This window comes from Ambystoma mexicanum, chromosome 8 (assembly GCF_040938575.1).
Source record: "Ambystoma mexicanum isolate Mex_15411 chromosome 8, UKY_AmexF1_1, whole genome shotgun sequence".
NCBI classification, from domain to species: domain Eukaryota; kingdom Metazoa; phylum Chordata; class Amphibia; order Caudata; family Ambystomatidae; genus Ambystoma; species Ambystoma mexicanum.
This window is the reverse complement of record NC_090929.1, coordinates 771,780,303-771,807,316: the sequence shown is the minus strand read 5'-3', so window position 1 is coordinate 771,807,316 and position 27,014 is coordinate 771,780,303.

Genomic DNA, 27,014 nt, shown 5'->3' with positions numbered 1-27,014 from the left:
CATTGTATTGTGTGCCTTTTTTTAATATTTCAAAACTAGATGCATTTTCCATCCTACACACCTCATTTTGGATTGGATTATGTGCCTTAATTTTTTTTAATCTAGGTGTGTTCACCCTCCTGCCCATTTTGCATGCAATGTGTACCTCCTTAATATTTCAAATGTAGGTGTGTTCTGCATCCCTCCTCCATTTTGCATTGCATTGTTTTTTAATATTTTGAATCTAGCTGTTCTCCATCCCACAACCCCCATTTTGCATTGTATCTTATTTCTAATGTTGGTGTGTACTTCATCACACACCCCCATTTTGGATTGCATGTGTGCCTTCCTTAATATTTCGAATATAGGTGTTCTCCATCCCACCCACCCCATTCTGCTTTGCATTGTGTACTTTAATTAATATTTCTAATCTGGGTGTGTTCTCCAAAATTTTGCATTGCTTTGTGTGCCTTAATTTTTCGAATCTATAATGTGTTCACCATACCACAGCCCCCATTTGGCATTTTTTCATAATATTTCGAAAGTGGGTGTTCTCCATTCCACACACCCATTTTTCATTGTGTGACTTTCTTAATATTTCGAATCTAGGTATGTGCTTCATCCCACCCCCCATATTGCATTGTTTTTCTTAATATTTTGAATCCAGATGTGTTCTCCACCCCACACCCCATTTTGCATTGCATTATGCCTTTCTAAATATTTGAAATATAGGTGTGGTGTTTCACCTGCATTTTGCATTTCTTTGTGTGCCTTTCTTAATATTTTTAATCTAGGTGTGTTCTCCACCCCCCCCCCCATTTTTCCATTGCATTGTGTGCATATTATGAATCTCGGAGTGTTCTCCATCCCACCCCCCCACATTTTGCATTGTTTTTCTTAATATTTAAAATCTAAGGGTGTTCTGCACCCCACACATTTTGTATTGCAGTGTGCCTTTTTATTTATTTCGAATCTAGGTGAGTACTCCATCCTACATGCCCTACTTTGCATTGCATTGTGCCTATATTAATATTTCAAATCTAAGTGTGTTCCCCATCCCACACACCCCACTTTTGCATTGCATAGTGTGCCTTCTTCAATGTTATCTTAATCTAGGTATTCTCCATCCCATCCCCGCATTTTGCATTGTAGTGTCTGCCTTTATTAATATTTAGAATCTAGGTGTTCTCCACCCCCCATTTTGCATTTCAATGTGTGGCTTTCTAAATGTTTTAAATCTAGGTGTGTTCCATCCCACACCCCCCATTTTGCATTGTGCCTTTCCTAATATTTCATATCTAGGTATGTTCTCCATCCCACCCACCCATTTTGCATTGCATTGCGTACCTTTCGTAATATTTTCAATCTGGGTGTGTTCTCCATCCCCCCATTATGCATTGCTTTGTGTGCCTTTCTTAATATTTTGAATCTAGGTGTGTTATGCATCCCCCATTTTGCTTTGCTTTGTGTGCCTTTCTTAATATTTCAGATCTAGGTGTGTTCTCCATCCCACACACCCCACTTTTCATCACATTATGTGCTTTTCTTAATATTTTGAATCTAGGTGTGTTCTCCAGCCCCCCATTTTGCATTGTATTGTGTGCCTTTATCTCGAAATTAGGTGTATTCTCCAGCCCCCCCATTTTGCATTGCAAATGTATCTTTATTAATATTTTGAATCTAGGTGTGTTCTCCAGCCCCCCATTTTGCATTGTATTGTGTGCCTTTATCTCGAATTTAGGTGTATTCTCCAGCCCCCCCATTTTGCATTGCAAATGTATCTTTATTAATATTTTGAATCTAGGTGTGTTCTCCCTGCAACACACCCCATTGTGCATAGTGTTCTTTTCTTAATATTCCGAATATAGGTGTTTTCTCTAACCCACACTATCATTTTGCATTGCATTATGTGATTTTCTCAATATTTAGAATCCAGGTGTGTACTCCTTCCCACACCCGTTTTTTTGTTTTCTTTTACATTGAATTGTGTGCCTTTCCTAATAATACAAATCTAAGTCTCTTCTCCATTCCACACACCCATTTGAATTGCATGCCTTTCTTAAAATTTTAAATCTTTGTTCTGCAGCCCCCCATTTTGCATTGCATTGTGTGCCTTTATTTCAAATTTAGCTGTTCTCCATCCCACCCCCCATTTTGCATTGAATTGTGCCTGTCTTAATATTTCAATTCTATGTGTTTCAATTTCAGCTCAACACCTTCATTTTGCATATCATTGCTTGCTTTTAAAAATTTTCGAATCTAGTTGTGGTCGCCACCCCCCATTTTGCATTGTGTGCCTTTCTTAGTATTTGGAATCTAGGTCTTCTCCATTTCACCCTCCCATTTTGCATTGTGTGCCATTCTTAATATCCCACACACCCCATATTGCATTGCATGCTTTTCTTGATATTTTGCATCTAGGTGTGCTTCATTCAAAACCCTTCACACACCTGTTATTTTACATTGAATTGTGTGCCTTTTCTAATATTTCAAATCTAGGTTGGTTCTATATCCCACACCCCCATTTGCATTGCGTGCTTTTTTAATATTTAAAATCTGTGTTCTCCATCTAACCCCCCTTTTGCATAGCATTGTCTTAATATTTCGAATCTAGGTGTGTTCTCCATCCAACACACCCAATTTTTCTCAGTGTCCCTTTATTAATATTTCAAATCTAGGTGTGTTCTCCATCCCAACCCCCCAGGTTGCATTCTTTATTAATATTTCAAATCCAGTTGTGTTCTCCATCCCACCCCTCCATTTTGCCCAGTATTGTGTGCCTTTCTTTATATTTCGAATGTAGGTGTTCTCCATCCCACACCTCCATTTTGCAATGCATTGTGTGACTTTATTAATATTTCGAATCTGTGTTCTCCAGCCCACACCCCCATTTTGCATTGTGTGCCTTTCTTAATATTATGAATCTAGGTGTGTTCTCCATCCCACACCCTCATACTCCTACGTCCTGTCCCAAATACTCCATACTGTTGGGACATTCCGTCCTGTGGGACGAGACCAGAGCACTTTTGCAAAAAAGCATCAAATTGAAAATGTGTTCTTCTCTTTTTAGGCAGTGTACCGCACGCGGCCATAACCCTGCCCTCCTTAGCTCCGCCCCGCACATCGCCCTTCAGTCCTTTTCTCTGCGCGGTCCGGACTGGACGCACTTGCATCACCGGGAAAACCTTTTTTCCTTCCCATTGTCCTTCTCTCCAGCTGCGGTTCTGCAGTTGCATAGTCCTCAGTATATGCCGGATCGTTTGGGATATGCTACTTGTTCCTCTTGTGAACATCGCTTCGCTAGGGCGGATCCCCATTCTCTCTGCTTGGAGTGTCTGGGACCGGATCACTGTTGGGACTTGTGTTTCTTCTGTGACTCCCTTTCATTCCTGGCACTTCAGCGCCATCTTTGTGGGTGGGAGGAGATCTTCCAGAAGGTTCCTCCATCACATTTCCAACTCTTCATCAATGGAAAGATGAGACGCCCGGCAAGTTCCTTACTTTTCAGGGCACCCCAGCCGGGGGACTCCTTGCCGGGGTCCTCCAGGTCCCGGAGGGGCTTCAAAAGCTCTGCTATGCTACCTGGGTTTTCCCTGAGGTGCCTCGTAGGCTTAATAGGCGTAACTGGGTTTTCTCCGATGGTTTCCGCGAGGGTCCTGCCTATACCGGATCACGATCCGAGGTTCACCGATCAGGGTCTAATAGCCAGCATAGTCATGCAGAGGCGTTGGGTACCAGAGTGCGCTCCGAGGTCTCCTTGTCAGGAGCTTTCCACACAGACACCGGGGTGCACCCTGAGGCCTCTGTTGTGGCTTTCTGTACCAAACCACGGTTCGAGGCCCCTCTCGGGGGAGCTATTAAGACCAGACTCTGTTCCGAGTTTACTCTTAACGAGGCTAAGGTGTGTACCAACAGAACTGAGAGGCCTGTTAAGACCTTGTCTGTGAGGTGGATTCCTCAATTTTCCCGTAACTCCTCTGTTACCGGCATTGCCGAGGTACCTCCTTCGGAGGCTAATTCAAGGGACAGGATGTCCAGTAAACATCCAAGGCCACATAGTACCGGCTCTGCCGAGGATCCTTGTGTCAAGGTCAAAATTTCAGTCAAGTCCCCTGACCAGTCTGTGGAATCAACTGTCTTATCTACAAATGTGACGCAGTTCTCCTCAGATGTTCACAAAATGGCGTCCCTTCCCACGTGGTCTATGGCTGCCATTTTGGATCCTTCCCTCACACCCACGCTATCAACGGCGGGTGCTGGGAATCTTCCTTTCTGTCTCCATGGTTTCCCCTGAGGTGCCCCAAGGTCCTAACATATGTACCGGAGATTCCTCCAAGGGTTCTGACGGACCTGCCAGTACCGGACATTGCTCCGAGGTTCACCATCACGGTGCTAAACTTAAGCCCAGTTGGACTGGGTGCTGGGATACCAGGGTTCACCCTGAGGTTTCCATTTATGGAGCTTTCCCCACTGTAACCAGGTTCCTCTTGTGGAGGCTAAAGTCTGTACTGAGTCCCAACTCGAGGCCCCTTTTAAGGGAGCTTTATGTACCAGGTTGAAACCTGAGCTTCCTCTTGTGGAGGCTAAAGTCTATATCAACAGATCTTTGAGGCCTTCTCTGAGGGTCTTGTCGGTGAGCTATTGTGCTCAACTGTCCCATGCTCAGGTTTGTGGTGGTACCAGTTCTGTCGAGGGGGCAGAGAGGGGGGTCACGGACCGCATTCCCTCTGGTACCGGCTTGTCCGAGAGTCCTCTGTTGGAGTCTAATTTTGAGACTGGTTCGAAGATGTCAAATGAGCATCCGAGACCACCCAGTACCGGCTCTGCCGAGGCTCCTTGTAAGGCTAAAGTGTTACTTAAGCCCACTGACTCTCCTGAGGAGGCAATTGCCTCAGCTACACATGTGACGCAGTTCTCTTCAGGTGGTGACAAAATGGGGGCCCAACCTGCGTGGCCTACGGCGGCCATTTTGGATACCTCCCTTACACCTACGTTCGCAACGTCTGGTGCTGGGAGCATTCCTTTTGCCAATTGTAACCTATTCCGCTCTTCTTTGACTGGCGTGCATGGGCACTGCTGCCTCATACTGTCTTGCTCCCTACTGCTTTTGCTCCTCTGATCTATGCGGACCTGGCCGGAGGTGGACCCTCTTGGCAACCATTCCCCTAAACCCTCGGCTGAGTTTCTCGGGACGTTTTAGATGCTCATGCACTCTGACCCTATGAGGACGTATTTCAAGCATCTTTTCACTCCTGTTCCACCCCGTCCCCGGCAGCTCCGCTTAGGTTTTTCTTTTAAAACCTGAGGCGGTAGGCATGGAGGACCAGTATTTTGTTTCCACCTCGTTGGGACGAGCCTTAAGCAGATGAGGACGGCGTTGAGCAGTCCCGCTCGTTGAGAGTATTCCATGACCGGAGGAGCTTGTGTAGCTCTGTTACCAGGGATTCCCCTGAGGTGCCTCAAGGACCTAATAGGTGCACAAGAGGGTTCTCTGAGGGTCCCTCAGAGGACCTGCCAAAACCGGACGTGGTTCAGAGGTTCACCATTTGGGTGCAAAGGTTCAGCACAGTTTGTTTTTAGTTCTGATTACCAGGGTTCGCCCTGAGGTCTCCTTTTTTTGAGTTTTCCACACTTTTACCAATGTATGCCCTGAGTTCTCTGTTTCTGCTGCTTGTCACACCAATCCATGGCTCGAGGCCCCTCTTGAGGGAGCTATATGTCCCGGGTTAAAACCCAAGGTTCCTCTAAATACAGTACCAACGGAGTTTAGGGATCCTCTAAGGGTCCTGTTGGTAAGATACATTCCTCAACCGTCCCACGCTCTGGGTGTGGTCGTACCGATTCTGTTGAGGGGGTAAAGAAGGTGATCAGCTGCAGGCCTTCCAGTACCGGCTCTGCCGAGGTTCCTCCATTGGAGGCTAATTCTGGGTCAGCTCCTAGGATGTCCACTAAACATCCTAGATCTGCCAGCACCGGCTTGGCCGAGGATCCTTTTTTCAAGGCAAAGTGTTTCTTAAGTCACCTGACTCCCCTGAGGGGAAAGTTGCCTCATTTCTCCTATAACACAGTTCTCTTCAGGTGTTGACTATGTGTTTATGTTTGTTTATTATGTTTATATAGCGCTTTAATCCAAAGTGCTTTCCAATATAACAAGGTACAATAATGTAAGAAGCAAGTTAACAATCATGAGAAAAACCAGCAAAACAATATGCAGAACAGTTTTTTTAGATAGTGGAGGTGATGGAAAGGTGTGAAGGAAGGGAGAGGAGGTAGTAAAGGGAAGAGGAACAATAATTCAAATATGTGATTTGAGTTCAAGTGGGTTTGAGAAGGAAGGGGAAGGTATGAGGGGACAGGGAGATGGGGAAGGGATATGGTAGAAAGTCAAGGGGGGAGTGAAGAAGGGCTTTTAAGGAGGTGCGGAAGGAGGTGTAGGTGGGGATGGAGCAGATAGAGAGTGGTAAGCAGTTCCAGTGTAGGGGGCCAATAGCTGAAAGGAACGGAAGCGAGAAGACTAAATGCCGGCCCAGTCTCCTTGGTCCACGGCAGCCATTTTAGATGCCTCCCTTAGACCAATTTTCATGTCGTCTGGCGCTGCGAGCTTTTCCTTTGGGGCCGAGCAGTTTTTTCCACGCTATGTGCAGGGACCTGTTTGTTTGGTCCTTACAGCAGCTTCAGCTAAGCGGTCCTTCTCTGGGATCAGGGGGTTTCAGGGTCCACATGCACACCAATCTGAAACTCCTGTTGGTAGCCCCACCTTAAGCGGCAGCGGTAAGGTGCTTGGTTTTTCTCTCGGCCATCAGCCTCCTCTACAGGGACAGATAGTCTCCCTGCTGACAAATCACCAAATAATATTTTTTTGTCGGTCACAATACACTTCGGTGGGAGGACGAATCTCGTCTCATCTGGAGGCGTGGCAAACCATCACCGAAGACTGGTGGGGTTTGTCCATCATTTAGGTGTTTTTTCGCTTGCCCTTTCCTCCTACCCTACAAACCTCTCTTCCTACTGACTGTTTCCCTCATGGAGCAAGGGAGGGGCTAATACTGTTGTCCTTTCACAGTGCTCACCAGTCTGCCATGCGCACAATCTTGAATCTTTCCAAGAGAAATTTAAGTTGATCATGCCCTTGCCAAATAAAGTCCTCTCTTTAGAAGGGTGATTGACTCAGTGTGGTGGTCTTCCAGTATGTGTAAATGCACATTCTGACTTGGAGCCTGCATATGAAATATCTGCAGTTCTCTGGAGCCTGCATATGAAATATCTGCGGTTCTCTGTGGGACCAGAACACTTCAGATTCGGATAATCTTTTTGGTCTCAGCTCAGCAAGATGCACCAGAAACTGCTCTGAGGGGCCCCGCAGCGGTCTCCCAATACCAGATCTTCTTCCAAGGATCCCCATTTGGGGCTAAGGCTGAACCCAGTTCGGCTGTGGCTTTGAATACTAGGGTTCACCCTGAGCCTTCTCCATCTGAAGTTAACTGTACCGAGTCTTGGCTCGAGGCCCCTCTCGAGGTGGCTATATGACCAGAGTTAAACCTGAGGTTCACCTGCTTGGGGCTAAATTGGTCACCAACAGAATTGAGAGTTCCCTCATCGATGGACCTGGTTCTAAGGTATATCTCTAAGCCTTTCTGCGCACGCGGCCGTGGTGATACTAGTTCTGTTGAGGGGGCGAAGGAAGGCGGTCACGTACCACTGACCTCCCAGTACCATCTCTTCCGAGGATCCTCCACTAGAGGCTAATTCTGGGGAAGCCCCTGACGTATCTAGTAAACACCCTAGATCTGCCAGTACCGGCTCTGCTGAGGTTTTCTGTTCAAGGCTAGGATGGCACGCAAGGCCTTGACTCCCCTGGGGAGACTATTGCTTTACTTGCTCCTCTGATGCAGTTCGCCCCTGGTGTGTGATAATGGCGGCCCAACCTCAGCAGGCCACAGCTGCCTTTTTAAATACCTCCCTTAAAGTGAGGTTTTACATCAACAAGCAGGGCGACACAGACTCGCCTCTCCTTGTGTATCTTCTCATGCAAATTTCGGCTGGGCATCCAGTATATTGTTTGGCTCCAGGCTCCACACATCCCGGGTCACCTCAATGTGACCGCAGATTAATTCAGCCACCAGTCTCATCGGTTACGATTGTTAGATGAACAGCAGTGTCATCTCCAACTTTTCCAGCAATGGGTCACGCCAGAGGTGGTCCTCTTTGCAGCACGTGGGTCAACATGAAAGCTTATGCTTTCCCCTCATTGCCTCCTACCTATTGGTCACTGTGTAAACATATTGAACCGTTGCCAAAGCAGCTGCGTGGTCTTTCCCACCAGCTTTTGTGAAACATTACTGCTTAGACCTGAGCTCCAAGGCTGATACTCAGTCGGGCAAGCTGTTCTCAAAACCTCTTTCAGTAAAGGAGTTCCATCCACCCATTATTCTGTAAGGAGTGCTTGGTAATCTCCCAAAAGTATGGAGGAAAGGCGACAGGACGTAGGAGTATAACAGTTACTCACCTTAGTAACTAGCTTACTCCTAGTCCATAGTCCCCTTTCCCCCATACGCACGCCCGCAGTCCCCTCTAATAAGTATCCTCTATTATTGCTTAAATGGTCTCAGACCTGGCGTTATAGAAAAGGACTGAAGGGCGATGTGCGGGGCGGAGCTAAGGAGGGTGGGGTTGCGGCCACGTGCCGTACCCCGTGTAAAAAGAGAAGGACACATTTTCAACTTGATGCTTTTTTTACAAAAGTGCTCTGGTCCCGTCCCACAGGACGGAATGTCCCAAAAGTATGGAAGAAAGGGGACTATGGACTAGGAGTAAGGTAGTGATTACGGTGAGTAACTTTGTTATCGTGCATTGCGTTGTGGCTTTCTTAATATTTGGAATCTAGATGTGTTCACCATCTCATTCCTTTCCCCATGTTGCATAGCATTGTGTGCCTTACTTAATATTTCAAATCTAGGTCTGTTTTTCCACCTGTATATTGCATTGCATTGTGTGCCTTTCTCAATAATTCGAATCTGGGTGTTTTCTTCATCCCACACACCCCATATTGCATTGCATTTTGTGCTTTTCTTAATATTTTGCATCTAGGTGTGCTTCATCCACCACCACCATTTTGCATGGCATTGTGTGCCTTAATATTTCGAATCTGGGTGTGCTCTCCATCCCACGCTCCCCATTTTGCATTGCATTGTGGGCCTTAATGAACATTTAAAACCAATGTGTGGTCTCCATCCCACACCGCCCATTTTGCATTGCATTGTCTTAATATTTCGAATTTAGGTGTGTTCTCCATCCCACCCACCCATTTTGGATTTTTAGCATTGCATTGTGTGCCTTTCTTAATATTTCAAATCTAGGTGTGTTTTTCTTCCTCCACCTCCATTTCGCACTGTGTGCCTTCCTTGATGTTTCAAATCTGCTTGTTCTCCATCCCACACCCCCTATTTTGCATTGCATTGTGTGCCTTTCTTAATATTTCTAATATAGGTGTTTTCCATCCCACACCCTCATTTTGAATTGTATTGTGCGCCTTTATTATTATTTCAACTCACCCCCATTTGTACTGCTCGCCTTTATTAATATTTAAGATCTGTGTTCTCCACCCCATCATATTGCATTGCATTGTGTGCTCGTATTAATATTTCAAATGTAGGTGTTCTCTGTTCCCCCCACCCCCTATTTTGCATGGCATGTCTTTATCAATATTTTGAATCTAGGTGTGTGTTTCCATCCAACCCCCCTCCCATTTTCCATGGCATTTGTCTTAATATTGGAAATGTAGTTTTGTTCTCCATCCCTCACCCCCATTTTGCATTGCATTGTTCCTTTCTTAATATTTCAAAACAAGGTGTGGTCTCATCCTACACCCCCATTTAGCAATAATCTAGGTGTGTTCTCTATCCTACACCCCCATTTTGCATTGCATTGCCTGTCTTTCTTAACATTTCACATCTAGATGTGTTCTCCATCCCAAACCCCCATTTTGCATTGTGCCTTTCTTAATATTTCAAATCCAGGTGTGGTGTTCCACCTCCATATTGCATTGTCTCAACAATAAGGCATTATGTGCCTTACTTAATATTTCTAATCTGTGTTCTCCATCTGACACCCCCCCCCATTTTGCATTTGATTGTGCCTTTCTTAATAATTCAAATCTAGGTGTTTTTCCACCTCCATTTTGCATTGCATTATGTGTCTTTTTTAATATTTCAAACCCAGATGTGTTCTCCATACTACACCCCCATTTTGCATTCCATAGTGTACCTTTATTATTTCGAATTTAGGTGTGTTCTCCATCCACACACCCTATTTTGTATTGTGCGCCTTAATTAATATTTTGAATCTAGGGGTGTTCTCCATCACACACCCCCATTTGGTATTGCACTGTGTGCCTTTCTGTATATTGCATATTTAGGTGTGTTGTAACACCTCCATATTGTATTGCCTTTTTAAATAATTCGGATATAGATGAGTTCTCCATCTCACACACCACACTTTGCATTGTGTGTCTTTCTTAATATTTCAAATCTAGGTGTGTTCTCCACTCCACACTCCCATTTTGCATTGCACTGTGTGGCTTTCTTAATATTTAAAATCTAGGTGTGTTCTCCATCCCACCCCCACATTTTGCATTGCGTGTTTTAATATTTCGAATCTAGGCGTTTTTCCACCCCTATATTGCATTGTATTGTGTGCTTTTTTAATATTTTGGATCTAGGTGTGTTCTCCATCCCACACCCTTTTTGCCTTGCGTTCCTTCCTTAATATTTCAGATCTAGTTGTTCTCCACCCCCGCCCCCCATTTTGTACTGCATGTTGTGCCCCCAGGTGTTCTCCATCCCACGCCCACATTTTACACTGTAGTGTGTGCCTTTCTTTACATTTTTAATCTTGTTCTCCATCACACACCCCATTTTGCACTGCGTGCCTTTCTTAATATTTAAAATCTAGGTGTGTTCTCTATCCCCACTCCAATTTTGCATTGCATTATGTGCCTTGCTTAATATTTCTAATCTGTTCTCCATCTGACTCCCCCCACACATTTTCATTTGATTGTGCCTTTCTTAAAATTTGAAATCTAGGTATTTTTCTACCTCCATTTTGCATTGCATTATGTCTCTTTATATTTCAAACCCAGGCGTGTTCTCCATCCCACATCCCCATTTTGCATTGCATATTGTGCCTTTCTTATTTCGAATTTAGGTGTGTTCGCCATCCACACACTCTATTTTGCATTGTGTGCCTTTCTTAGTATTTCAATTCTAGGTGTGTTCTCCATTCCACACACTCCACTTTGCATTGTGCGCCTTTCTTAATATTTCAAATCTAGGTGTTTTTCCACCTCCATATTGCATTGTATTGTGTTCCTTCCTTAATATTTTAAATCTAGGTGTTCTCCACTGCCCCTTATTTTGTACTGCATATTGTGCCTTTATTAATATTGCAAATATAGGTGTGTTCTCCATCCAACACCCCCCATATTGCACTGTAGCTAAATAAATAAACTATCATATCATTTTGTGCCTTTCTTTATATTTCGAATCTAGTTGTTCTCCATCCCACACCCCATTTTGCATGGCTTTGTGTGCCTTAATATTTCGAATCGAAGTGTGATCTCCATCCCACCCCCCCCATTTTGCATTGCACTATCTGACTTTCTTAATATTTCGAATCTGGGTGTGTTACCGCCCCCCAACCCCCATTTTGCATTGTCTGTCATAATATTTCAAATCAAGGTGTTTCGCTCCTCAACTTAAATTTTGCATTAATAATAATATCTTTAATGTGATTTAGTTTCAAATAATTCAACTTTACACATATACATTTTAGCTATATAAACCATATAAAAATAGCAACAATAAAACAGTACAATATAATTACATTCATATGTTAAGATATAATACAATACCTCTTTGAACAGACATCAAAGTAAGCAGCATATACAAGTCATTCTTATCTCTTGATCAAAAATGTATTATATTGCATATTTAACCTCCTTCGTGATGACGCTTTCCATATATAAGCAGGGCCTGGGTCAATCTTAGCCAGCCTCATAATGATATACCCAGTTTGAACTCCACCTTTAGCCAGATATTGTTAAGTGCAGTTAACAATCGCATACTTTCAGAATTAATGCAATGGTTCCAAAACAACATTGCCCCTATAGTCTCCCAATTGTGTACATACTTTCCCAGATGTTGTTTTATGTCATCCATCATTGTCTGGCATTCGGTGAGAACATGCTTGGCTCTCTCAGGTAATTCCTGTTTCCTGCAAAGGCGACAATAGCGTTGTTCTTTAGGTATCTTATCTATCACCCCCGGAGTCATCCTAATGGGAACATGTTCTACTCTTAAGAGGAGTATAAATCTTCTTAGCCTGTGGGACGGGCATAATAGCAAGTACTGTTGTGGTTTCTTAAATGTGTATAGTATAGTTTGCACAAAGTTATACTTTTTTAACTTGCGAAGATGTTCATAATTTTCAAGCCAGTCCCATAAATCTTCCAGTCTACCCATTAGTACCTGCATTGCCTCCGTATAAGGCCCATCTCGGTGAGTCCAACAAATGTCCTTGAGTAACAGTTCCATTTGGTTTTTAAGTTCACAAGTGGCACTTTCTTTATTGCTTTCCATAGCAACTGTCGTTAACAAGCCATTTCCGGTATCATTCACCATTTTAAAGTAGAAGCCTGCTCTCTTTTTCAATACCAACGCTTTTAATGATATAAGTCCCAGCTCAAGTCTTAGTATAGCTATTGGGATACATGTCGGAAGTCCCAATATCTTCCTCCAATATTTGCCCTCTATAAGTTGAACCAATTCAGCTCAATTTGTATCAATGATTCTAATCCATACACCATCATGGGAGAGAAAACTTGAATATATAGGTGACGAGTTCCCCATAGGGTAAAGCCTCCCTGCTTTATTGTAAAGCTCTTGAAAAGAGCAGTAATTTGTGCTGCTCTTATCATTTGGTTGCATTTGCATATGGGATAATCACATTTGGTTTCAAATTCTATACCAAGGTATCTATATACCGGAACATATGTGATTTCAACACTATCTATGTTCTATGTGGAGCATAACACAAGAAGATATTTTGCTTGTGTATCTTATCACATGTGTTTTCTCCACATTAATAGTGAGCCCATTATTTTCAGAATATTCCCAGTGGGCTATAGCTGATCGGTGAAGGCCACTAATGGCGTGATCGAATATCACCAAATCGTCAGCATATGCAAGTACTAGACAAGGGATTTTACCAATATTCGGAGGGCAGTTTTTTGCCATAGAAATTTTCAAGGGAATGTCATGTACCTATAGATTATACACTAGGGGGGCAGTCACGCATCCCTGTTTGACCCCCTATTTTGCAGAACTTCCTCAGACATATGGCCTTCCTGATCTAATTTTAATTAACTTTTGTGTTCTGGTGTAGTAACCTAAGATAATATAGCAGATCTTCAGGGCAGCCTAGTTGTTGTAGCATCATCCAGAGTTTCTCTCGAGGGATAGAATCAAATGCAGCTTTAAAGTTCACATACAGTGCGTATAGGGGCGGTTGCCCACTCTGTAAAGCCCTACTACGCATGTAATCCATGACCAAAGGTTATGGGTAGTGGAATAGCCTTGTCTAAAGCCGCATTGGAACTTGCATAAGATGTTAGTCCGATCCACCCATAGCTGAAGTTTTTCAATATTAGTGAGGCAAATATTTTACTAGTGGTATCCAACATTGAGAGTAGTCTATAGTTATTAGGATCCAGGCAACTTCCCTTTTTAAATATTGTTATTAAAATGGCCGATTTCCAAGAGCTCAGTATCTTTCCTGTTCTCAAGATCTTTAAAAACAGGATATTCAGCAGAGTCAGCCAGAAATCATGATTGCTCTTTATTACTATATTTGCCAAACCGTTTGGTCCAGGAGCCCTGGAGGATTTCAATAATTTGATCTCAGACAAAATTGAGTGATAGGAGATGTCTATGGTAGGGTCATAGGGTATATTGCCCACCATAGTCATTTCATCACACTTAGGTACTGCATTCCGGTTCTCCAGAAACCTAATCCAATCAGCACTAGCAATAGGATTAGCTAACTGCCGTGTCTTGTTGCCCCTAGCTTCATTAAGAAGTGCCCATATGCTACTTGCTTTCCAAGAGCAGATAGTATGCACTAGCTTTTGCCAATTTTCATTACTATCAAAGCTTCTTTTAGCCTTAATATCTGCCCTATATCTATTCTTTAGTTTATTGGAAATGGAATTGTACATCTCCCAAGATGTGCTAAAGTTCTTAGCTTATCTTAAATCCATCCTTAATGATCTTTTAACATCTGGTAAATATCTATCGTACATAGGGCGTTTCCCCTGCTCACTGATCATAGCTTTAGCTGAAGTAGCTGCATGTTTGTCAGAGAACAGGTGAATCCAACCTTCCGCTTCATCAATACTCATCTTTCTAAATTCATCTAGTTCAGGGTAACAATTTTCATTCAAAGCATCCTCTGCTCATTGCACATTCCTATCAGACCATCGTATACAAGTACCAGCATGATTAACTTTTAGATCTCCCCTGGTACAAAACTGAGTATTGACTACTGGTATGTCAAATGAACATGCCAGAATGGCATGTTCGTTCCAGTTATTTAATGTTACGACCATGTCATCAACAAGAGAAAGCATACTTGAAGAGGTAAAGATATAATCCAAAGTACTAGCGAATGGTCCATTTTTTAATAATACATGTGCGATTTACCCAGACTTCATCATTATCTTTTATAGATTCTGATTAGAGAATGCAGAGTTTTGTGGACTGCCATGAATACTCACTATCTTAGAGACACTTACAGGTGTAACAGCTTCTTCAGGTAAGAACTCAAACCTTGATGTTTCCCATTCTCTGGTCTCATCGGGGGCTTCAGCATTTTCAGCGATCAGCCAACTAGTTACGTCCGTCCCCTAAGGCATTCCGTTTCTTAGCACGGGCAGCTCTCTTTTTAGCTTTTTTTTTAGCTTTTTTTGAGCGAAGTATGGGCTTCCCTGTCTCTGGCATAGAAGGTCCATTGCTACTTGCTCTGGCCCCTCGAAGTTCTTGTTTGACCATCCTAAATTGCTTGCGTGTGGGTGGTGCATCTAGGTGATCCGGTAAGACTGAGTCTGAATCTTGAGGTTGTTGCTCATGTGTCTCATTCGCTATTATAATGGCTTCAGATAGATTGCATTCCACCTCATCGGCCAGATTCTGTCTTTGTACATTGTCATTGATCAGAGCATCCGTGTTTGCCAATATGCGCACAGATATCTGCAATATAATTTTTAATGCAAACTGCAGAGATGCTACAGATGCTTGTAGTTCGACAATTTCCGAGGCACCCGGATAGCTGTTGCTTGCTTTCTCTGCTTCAATGTCAGAGGAGGTATCAATGATTAAGTTGGGTGAAGCAGATAATCTCCCCAGTGTCCCTACATGGGTAGATGGTTCACCATGAGATTTGCTCTGACTCTCCATTTTGGAGAGGTTCATACTCCCAGTGGGGACCACTATCTGTGGGGTCATACCTCTCTGTATATTCAAACATAGGTCCAATAAGGAATTGTTGTCAATGTGTTCAAAATTCAGCAAGCTGCCCACATTAGAGTTGTTAATCATTCGCTCCAAGGGCGCTTCCAGAGCTGTGGAATTAATTTCCGCTGGCATGTTCAGAGGAAAGAATCCTGTAATCCTTCCTTAATCTGAAGGGATCTCATTCTTAGGTTTATTCTTCTTACTTTTGGCTTCATCTGTTATGAGCACCTTAGTTTGCTCCTGCTTCTTTTTTCTTAGGTTATATTTGGATGGATTGGATTTTTTAGAGGGGGCCATCCACTCTGGTCTTTACAATCTATATTCAAGCCAATTAAAATGTATCAATTATACCCAATTTCACGATCAAAGGGAATATTTCCCCGCAGTCTCCTGATTCTATCGATATTCTAGGCCAATGGATAGTGTCCCACAGTCTCCCGATCACAGGCTGTAGCTCAGCTCCTATTTGGGAAGGAGGTGTAAATAACAGTGGCTACAATTGGGTTTCAATTTTTACTAACAGACTAGCCACATCAGACACTCTTATTATCTTTCTGCCCCCAATATATGCAAGGTGCACTACAGAAAACTGTGAGCAGATCAGCCAGAAAAGAACAAATGGCAAATTTATTTAAGCCATATGAATAAGGCCATACTTGACAAGGGGCCCAATCTTAGGTCAATTCAGCCCCTCCAGGATAAAATATGCCTGCTGCCAATATCTGCCGGCTACAGTGTCACTAAACCCCCCCCCCAGGGACCCACAGTCTGCTACCATTGTGGTTAGCAGCTGTGTCCCCGCTCACTGTTCTGCTCTTACCGACTGGCAATGTTCTCGGCTCGGCACGCTACACGGGACAGCTCCTGACCTCCCCTAGGTCGCCATTGTAGCCGATCCTGGGTCCGCGGTCGTAAGGAGGAGAGAGGAAAGGACCCTCGGCTTCCGCGGGCGGCGTCCCCCGCTACGTCGAGATTTCAATGCCAGCTCCTGCAGTGCAGTGATCAATGGGCATCACAGAGAGCGTGTCTGTCCGTGTCAAGCCGCACCTCAGCCTGCAATGAGACACAATGCGTTTGCAGTGCGTACACTCGTACGCTCGAGGCCGCTTCCGACAACGTGACAATTTTGCATTGTGTGCCTGTTTTAATATTTCGAATCCAGGTGTGTTCTCCAACCCACATGCCCCATTTTGCATTGCATTGTGTGCCTTTCTTAATATTAGGAATCTGTGATTTCCACCTCCATTTTGCATTGCATTGTGTGCCTTTTTATTACTATTTAGAATCTAGGAGTGTTCTCCATCCCACACCCCCATTTAGCTTGTTTTGCATTGCATTGTCTTTCTTAATATTTTGCATCTAGATTTGTTTCTCCATCCCACTCCCCCAGTTTTCATTGTATTGTGTGCCTTAATTAATATTTTGAAACTAGGTGTGTTCTCCATCCCACACACCCATTTTGCATTGCATGCCTTTCTCAAAACTTTGAATCTAAATGTTTTTTCCATCCCACACCCCCATTTTGCATTGTGTGCCGTTCTAAATATTTCAAATCTAGGTGTTTTTCCACCTCCATTTTGCATTGTTTGCCTTGCTTAATATTTCAAATCTAGGCGTGTTTTTCCACCTCCATTTTGCATTGCATGGTGTGCCTTAATATTTTGAATCTAGGTTCTCCATCACTCGCCCCATTTTGTATTGTGTGCCTTTCTTAATATTTCGTATATAGGTGTTCTCCATCCCACCCTCCCATTTTGCACTGCGTGCCTTTCTTAATATTTAAAATCTAGGTGTGTTCTCCATCCCCACTCCGATTTTGCATTGCAGTATGTGCCTTGCTTAATATTTCTAATCTGTTCTCCATCTGACCCCCCGTCCCCCACACATTTTCATTTGATTGTGCCTTTCTTAATATTTGAAATCTAGGTATTTTTCCACCTTCATTTTGCATTGCACTATGTCTCTTATTTAAATATTTCAAACCCAGGTGTGTTCTCCATCCCACATCCCCATTTTGCATTGCATATTGTGCCTTTCTCATTTCGAATTTAGGTGTGTTCGCCATCCACACACCCTATTTTGCATTGTGTGCCTTTCTTAGTATTTCAATTCTTGGTGTGTTTTCCATTCCACACACCCCACTTTGCATTGTGTGCCTTTCTTAATTTTTCAAATCTAGATGTGTTCTCCATCCCTCCCCCACATTTTGCATTGCGTGTTTTAATATTTCAAATCTAGGTGTTTTTCCACCTCCATATTGCATTGTATTGTGTTACTTCCTTAATATTTCAAATCTAGTTGTTCTCCACCCCCCCTTACTTTGTACTGCATATTGTGCCTTTATTAATATTGCAAATCTAGGTGTGTTCTCCATCCAACACCCCCCATATTGCACTGTAGCTAATTAAATAAACTATCATATCATTGTGTGCCTTTCTTTATATTTCGAATCAAGTTGTTCTCCATCCCACACCCCATTTTGCATTGCGCACCTTTCTTAATATTTCAAATCTAGGTGTGTTTCATCCCACACACCCCATTTTGCATGGCTTTGTGTGCCTTAATATTTCGAATCGAAGTGTGATCTCCATCCCACCACCCCATTTTGCATTGCACTATGTGACTTTCTTAATACTTCGAATCTGGGTGTGTTACCACCCCCCAACCCACATTTTGCATTGTCTGTCATAATATTTCAAATCAAGGTTTTTTGCTCCTCCACCTAAATTTTGCATTGTGTGCCTGTTTTAATATTTTGAATCCGGGTGTGTTCTCCAACCCACATGCCCCATTTTGCATTGCATTGTGTGCCTTTCTTAATATTAGGAATCTGTGTTTTCCACCTCCATTTTGCATTGCATTGTGTGCCTTTTTATTACTATTCAGAATCTAGGAGTGCTCTCCATCCCACAACCCCATTTAGCATTTTTTGCATTGCATTGTCTTTCTTAATATTTTGCATCTAGATTTGTTTCTCCATCCCACTCCCCCAGTTTTCATTGTATTGTGTGCCTTTTTATTACTATTTAGAATCTAGGTGTGTACTCCATCCCACACACCCATTTTGTATTGCATGCCTTTCTTAACATTTTGAATCTAAATTTGTTTTGCATCTCACACACCCCATTTTGCATTGCGTGTCTTAAAGTTTCAAATGTAGGTGTTCTCCATACCTACCCCCATGTTGCATTGCATTGTGTATTTTTATTGATATTTTGAAACTAGGGGGGTAATTCATAGAATTCAGCGCAGAAGTGGCGCACATTGCTGGTGCACAGTGTGCGCGTATGGCAGTCTGCACCAGCCGCGTGCGCCAAAATCCATTTCCGCGCACAGCGTATTCATGGATTTCAACATCCATAACCAGCCGTGGCACCGAGTAGCGCAGTGGCCCTGCAGCAGCTCCAGTTACGCCCTCAACCCCTCCCCGTGCTCCATGAACAGCGCGCAAATCCCATACATGACGCACAGGCCAGTGGACCAGCATAGAGCCCCCAACCAAGAAAACGTCTGTAAAAATCCCTCCGCATCCCTCCGAATACACGTACCCTGCTGCGCGGGAAGTTTTACATGCGATTGGCCCTGTGCTAGTGGGGAACGTGTATTTTGGGGGTGCGCAGGAACTTTCACACACGATCGGCCCTGTGTGAGCGGGATACGTGTATTTTGGGGGTGCACGGGAACTTTCACATGCAATTGGGCTTGTGCGAGCGGGGTACGTGTATTTCGGGGGTGCGCAGGAACTTTCACATGCGATTGGCCCTGTGCGAGCGTGGTATGTGTATTTCGGGGGTGCGTGGGAACTTTCACACGCGATTGGCCCTGTGCGAGTGTGGTACATGTATTTCTGGGATGCGCGTGAACCTTCATATGCGTTTGGCCCTGTGTGAGCGGGGTACGTGTATTTCTGGTGTGTGCGGGAACTTTTGCACGTGATTGGGCTTGTGCGAGCGGGGTACGTGTATTTCTGGGGTGCGCGTGAACTTTCACACGCGATTGGCCCTGTGCAAGCAGGGTACGTGTATTTCTGGGGTGCGCGTGAACTTTCACACACGATTGGCCCTGTGCGAGCGGGGTACGTGTATTTCTGGGGTGCGCAGAAACTTTCACACGCAATTGGGCTTGTGCGAGCGGGGTATGTGTATTTGGGGGGTGCGCGGGAACTGTCACACGTGATTGGGCTTGTGCGAGCGCGGTACGTGTATTTCGGGGATGCGCGGGAACTTTCACAGACGATTGACCTTGTGCGATTGGAGTACGTGTATTTCAGGGGTGCGCAGGAACTTTCACACGCGATTGGCCCTGTGCGAGCAGGGTACGTGTATTTCGGGGGTGCACAGGAACTTTCACACCCGATCGGCCCTGTGCGAGTGGGGTACATGTATTTCGGGTGTGCACAGGAACTTTCACACGCGATTGGCCTGGTGCGAGCGGGGTATGTGTATTTCGGGGTGCGCGGGAACTTTCACACGTGATCGGCCCTGTGCGAGTGGGGTACGTGTATTTTGGGTGTGTACGGGAACTTTCACACGCGATTGGCCTGGTGCGAGCGGGGTATGTGTTATTCGGGGGTGTGCGGGAACTTTCACATGCGATTGGCCTTGTGCGAGCGGGGTACGTGTATTTCAGGGGTACGTGGGAACTTTCACACGCGATTGTCCCTGTGGAAGCAGGGTACGTGTATTTCTGGGGTGCGCGGGAACTTTCACACGTGATTGGCCCTGTGCGAGTGGGGTATGTGTATTTCGGGGGTGCGCAGGAACTTTCACACGCAATTGGCCCTGTGCGAGCGGGTGGTACGTGTATTACGGGTGTGCCCCAGTGAATTGACAGTGTGTGTCCTCCCAGGTGTGCCCTCTCCCCCCTCCCCAGGGCCTGCAGGCAGACCCCAACACAGGGGTACACACTGCACCCCTGGCCATGTCCCAGAGGCAGCCCATCCACCCTGGAAAAGCCTCCCAGCCAGCCCACATGTCACCACACACAAGTGAGTACTGACTCATGTCCCCCAGCACCCCCACCCACCCAGCAGTGAGGGACACCTGCCAGCAGGCCCCGACTCATGTCCCCCAGCACCCCCATCCACCCATCAGTGAGGTGCACCTGCCAGCAGGCCCCGACTCATACCCCCCAGCACCCCCACCCACCCAGTAGTGAGGGGCACCTGCCAGCAGGCCCCGACTCATGTCCCCGAGCACCCCATCCACCCAGTAGTGAGGGGCACCTGCCAGCAGGTCCTGACTCATGTCCCCCAGCACCTCCACCCACCCAGCAGTGAGGGGCACCTGCCAGCAGGCCCCGACTCATGTCCCCCTGCAACACGACAGGAAGCTGCACAATCATGGCCCTCATGTGCACCAAAATACCACAGCACGCCCCCCCAGTCTTGACATGCAATGATTTCACCAATCCACCCCACACCGACATGCCTATGTCAGGACACAAATCAAAAGTCAACCATGTACATCAACACATGTCCATCACACACTGTTTCCCATAGATTGCGTAAACCCACAAATGCATGAATCCAATGAGCGAATCCCACACATGGAATTAAAATATAAAAATGTATTATGAACAAAAACAGTGTAATGAAATGAAAGCCAAAAAAATAATACAAACATGAAATGAAATGCATGGCCAAAAAAATCAAAAAGGAAATGTAGATCCAATCCAAAGAATTCCTGAAGAAAAATGGTCCAAACTCACTGTCCACCAAAACAAATCCAAAGGAAACGTAATAATCAAATTCCATTGCTCCATGGTGAAATCCAAAGAAAATGTAAACATGAATCCAATGTCCAACTCTGTACAAGCAATTTTGAAAGGGTCCATGAGCCCAACAAAAGAACTGAAACCTATCAAAGAAACTACCTAAGAAATAACTATACACAAAAGTGTGGGGCATAGTCCAATCACCCCAAAATAAATGAAAATGAAACCTAACACTACAAACCATATACAATGGGGGCAGGCTAGTCCGACGGCTCACTTCCTGATTTCCCGGGCCAGGGCATCATCGAACTCCTGGTCTATGTCCTGGAGGCGGGCCTCTTCCATGTCCCTGAGGTTTCGCAGGGACGATGCCATGTTGAACTCCAACTCCCTGCAAATTGCCTCGAGGCACTCGGCCCGCCTCATTGCCCTCCGCATGGAGTTCTCTGCCCTGACCATTCTGAGCTGTGCCTCTTATGCCCGCCCCCGCTCCTCATCTATGACCTGGCCCAACCGCTGCCACATGGAAGACACTTGCAATCCGGGGTCCTCCTCCCCTCCGGCCGATGCCTGCCCCTCTGATGTTGTTGGCCCGGAGACATCATCGCTCCCACCTTGAGCCTGCTGCTGCTGTGCATGTGCCCTGCCTGTTGTTGCCTGCATGTCAGCCACCTGCTGGGGTCCAGTTGTTGGGGTGGCCACCCCTGCTGGACCTCCGACTCCCGACTGTGGCAGGGATGTGTCCTCCACCAGCCTGGCCGCTGGGTCAGGGACAGCTCCACAGGGTGCCCGGGTGACACTTGGGCAGGCAGATGGCACAGAGGATGACTGGCGCATAGGGAGTCCAGTTGAGGAGGGGGTCGGCAGAAGCTCCAGCACACAGAAGAACCCAGCACTGGTGACCCCGCACAGTAGGTTGATGCGGTCTTCGAGACATTCGAAATGACGTGTGCTGTCCTCATAAGAACCCTGCACGTCATCCCAAATGTCACGAACACGCAACGCTACCCCACCCAGGACAGGCTCAATCCGGTCCCGGATTGCCACGTCCACAGAGAGAGGAAGGCCAATTATTGTACGGCTATCCCCTCCCTGAAAACGGGTCTGGACGAAGGCATCCCTGCTGGTGCCGGATGATGCAGTCACAGGATCGGGAACAGGATTACACACAGGCACCTCCGCGGCAGCCTGTGCTGCCTCCTGTCCCTGCCCCTGGACTGCACCACTGGCACCAATGGAATCCCCCCCTCCAGGCCCCGTGTGTGTGACTTCCATGGTCTCCCCCTCAACCAAACCCTGCACCAACCTGGATGACTCCGTGCCATCTTCCTCCGTAGGGCCCTGTGGGGTCTCAGCTGCCCCTTCTGCTGCCGAGGAGTCCACCTCCAACCTCTGCCTCTTGGACCTACCCCCGGCAGCTGCGGCCGTGAAGGCGGCACCAGACTCCTCGCTCCCCGACGAGATGGAAACCTGGGAGGGGTGCTGCGCCTTTCCTCTCCGGCTGGCGGTGGGATACCTGCCTGTGTGCTCCACAGCACCGTCTCCGCCCTCTTCATCAGTTGACGCGCAGACAGGGAGAGACAGAACACAGGCATCAGGGCACTGTATAATGGTCTGATACACACATGACAGTTGCAGATGAGTGGCAGTCTCAACCTTCACACATGGCCTCACACTCCCCAACACACATATCATCTCTATCAACACTCACGAGCAAGTGAACTGGAATGTTGCAGCAGCCAGTACCATCCATACACATACAACACCACGACCATCCGAAGGTTAGCCTGACATCACATGCAACACAGTGATTGGAAAACACATGCACACAAGCTACCAGACGTACATGCATCTGTACATCTACACAACCTGTTGCAGTGCAATCCAGGCATCCATTTCACATCTGCCAATCAGCCTCCTACATGTCAGTCTCACATGCATCCATGGTGTATCACAGTGGCACACATGTCAAATACCCTCACACACACACATGTACACCATGCACGTACATGAAGGTGGAACCCGCATCCATGTGTTACACCCCAACCATGCCATGGTACATACACAGATATGTAAACATGTGTGCACCCCAACATGTATTTGGCCCTAATGCTTTCGTACACATACACCGTTGATGTGCCTCACACATGACTGAAGTCTCATGCGGCAGGCTCATGTCCATGTACATGCACATACATACATGGTCCTTCAAAGACATATGTGCAAACTGCACACACCTGCCACACCTCAACATGCACAGCATCCAATCAGTATGCATGCACAATTACCGCTCGACTCCGGACGGGTCTGCCTCCCAAGGACCTGGAGGTGGAGCGCTGGGCCTATATGTTCCAGGACTCTCATCTGCATGTTGGTAAGGCAGACCCGGTGCCCCTTTCCATGCTTTTCCTTCAGGAGACGCCGGGCTTTGCTGAGGGTCTTGGACCTGAAGTCCTCCCAGCGCTTCTGGACGTGTTGCAAGTCGCGGGCTGCCATCTCCTACACGTTGATGGCAGGTAGGTTGTCCATCCAGATCCTCTTCCGTCCTTCATTGTCGGCGCGTGAACTTCCGAAGAGGGCATCATAATGCCCCAGGACTTGCTCCACGAGGATACCAACTTCTGCAGCAGTGAAGCTGGTAGCCCTCTGCCTTTTTGACTGGGGGTTGCCAGTGATGCCAGATGGTGTTGTATCCGACATGGCAACCCCGGAGGCAGGTGTGGGTGGGCAACTGGGTCCTGGGGCTGGGCTGTGGAGCAAGATTGTACACCAGTTGGGAGTCTTCTGTTCCAACAGGGGTGGTCACAGCAACTGGACCCCTGCAGATGGCTGATGCGCAGGCACCAAATAGCAGGGCACGTGGCCAGCAGGCAGGTATGCAGCAGCAGATGGCAGGTGGGAGCCTGCTCGGGGCTCTGGGGGGCAGTAATTCAGCCTTTTGGGCAGGAGCGTGGTCTTCCGTGTGTTGTTGCGTGGCCAGTTTGATACGGAGTGATTTGGCACGTGAAAAAATTGCACGTCAGCGTGAAATCCGAGGAAAGGGCCTTAGCGCGCAAGCACGTCTGTGATGTTATGTGCGTGGGCGTTTCCCACAACACAGGTGTATTGTTAATAATCACGTGAGAATGATGCACGTCAGCATGCTATTGGAGGAAAGGGCCTTAGCGCGTACACGCGTCTGTGACGTTGCACGTGTGGGCAGGCTTAAAAGATACGTGTAGGACACCATTTCCTTGTACGTGCTTTTTGTGGAGAGCGAGATGGTGATTCTTGTACTTCTTGTCGGTTCGCACGCGATTACTTCACAACGTTTCCAGTTCGTACTCCCTGTTTCCTCAGACTGCGTTCTTTTCTTCTTTTGGCGGGGGTGTTGCCAACGTGCACACGCGGGTCTTTTTCACGTTCTTTTTCAAGGCAGACGGTGAGTCGTGCACGTATTTTCCAACTGTGGTTGACCCCGTGTGTCGCGTACCCCCTCAGAGGTCATTGTAGGCTGCGTGTAACACACATATGCTTATTTTTGTGTTTCTGGGTGCCACAGCGTAGTGCGGGTTCTTTTTTCCACGCACGTGGTCTACCAGGGGTTGCATGCATGTGTACTTTTGTTTTTGGGGTGCCTGTGCATTGCGTGACCTGTCATCTTCCCCAGGGGACACAGACAGCCTTGCTAGAGCACTAGGGTACGATTTTCATCTAGTACCCTACCCCTTTCACCCCAATTGCTTAGGACAATTGTTTACTGCAACTCCCATACGCACAACAACATCAGTGCCATGGTTGGGAGGCGACCAAACAGTAAAGGAGGCATAGGTGGCCGACCTCAAAGTGGTGGGCGTGGTGGGTGTGGTAGGGGACATGGCCAGGATTTGAAGGGTGCCCGTAGAGCCCAGTGTGTGGAGGACCAATCGGGGCCACCTATACCCCCCCATGGTTGTGGGAAATGTAGCTGACACCATCCCAGCTCAGCCCTTGTTGGACTGGCCCCTTTTGTCAACTGAACCGGCACAGGATGACTCCTAGGCTGACTTCCAGGTCACCATGTCTAAGCCACGTGTGGCGGTGAAAGTTGTTGTCACAAGGCCATGTGGAACTGGGGCAGCAATGTCATCTGCTGCCCCAAGTAGCCAGGGTGAGGAGGCTGCAGGGGCAGCTGCAGCTCAATTCACCCTAGCTCCAAGTCCCCCTGCCGGGACTGTGTCGGTCCAGGTCCATCACACCGACGTTGGCCCTGCCAACATCACCCTGCAGCCAATGCCTGCAGCAAGACCTTTGGTCATTGTGCATTCGCAAACTTCAAGTACCAAGTCCACCTGCACTTCTGCCCCTACTAACCAGAGTGGCGTAAGCCACTCAGGATACGCACCACCTTCCAAGAAGAAGAAGAAGAGTGCTCTTGCACTACAGGCTGAGACCCAGACACGGCTACACACTCCGGCACGTCAAGGAAGCCTAGCTTCAATGACGACGAACTTGATGCACTTGTGGCCTATGTGTTGGCACATAGCCGCAAAATGGTGGTGACTGCAGGCTGCAAGACTACGCCTGCTTGACGTAGGGCCCACTGGCAGACCATCGCAGACCACATTAGTGCCCTTGGATTTGTGAGGCGCACAGCTGATGATTGCTACAAGCGGTGGAATGACCTGAAACGCAGAGCAAAGAACAAGCTGGCTTCCAATCATGCCTCTACTCTGGTGACTGGCGGTGAGTCTCCACCAGAGGACGACTAACTCACTGAACATGAGTCTGTTGCTGGAACCTTTGTCATAGAGGAACAGATCTAAGGCATGGGAGACCTAGCAGATTATGAAGCATTGTCTGGTGAGTGCCCATGCATGTGTGTGTTATCCATGTGTGTGTTGCTTGGGTGATGTGTTCTGATTGAGTGCCAGGTGAGCGTGTGTACTCCTGAGTGGTATGGGTCACCCATGTGCTTCCTCCAAACCATTCACCGGCCTTGGATTTGGGTATGCCAGTATCCCTTCTGACCACAGTAGCCAATTAGCACTACATTATGCAGTTGCCCTTGAACTGTCATCTTGCAAAAACATTGTTCAAAATTTTCAGTGTTCATTCTGCCTGATTGTTTCAATCCTCCCATTTTTGCAAATGCATTTTTCTGCCCTAATGCCACATATGTGACATGCTTCTGTCATAGATTACACCCCACAAGGGCCCACATTTATTACCTTGTTATGGGAATGATTTGACCATTCAGGCTGATTGAGTAAGGGCCTGCTCACATTAACTTTTGGGGCCTGTTTGAATGTGGAACATGACTGTTTTTTCCTGTCATGTTGAAATGACCAACCATTGATGTATCCATCTGCCTGCCATCACTGTATAATTGTTAACTGGATGTGTTGCATTGTGTGGCACATGCGTCTTTTGTCACACTATTTTGAATTTTTCATCTCATCATGTCCATCTCACATGGATGGGTGACAGTACTCATTCACTAACATATGACTGTACTTGTAAAAAGTGCCATGGCTATGCTACATGCCATCTGTGTGCTGGCATGTGTCATGTATGTGTATTGGACATGCCACTCACAGGCTAATGTGTGATGCCAGTGCTATCCAGCATGCAGCAAATGTGTTGCTTTTCAATCTTGGAGTCCTCAGTGTCTGCTTTTTGCCTCCCCTTCCAACTCATTGACAGTGCATGCATGGCAGAGTTATAGTCATGTGGGACATGTGTTATTCATGTACTGGAACGCTGGCTTGTCAGGCCTATGTGTGTGCTATGGTG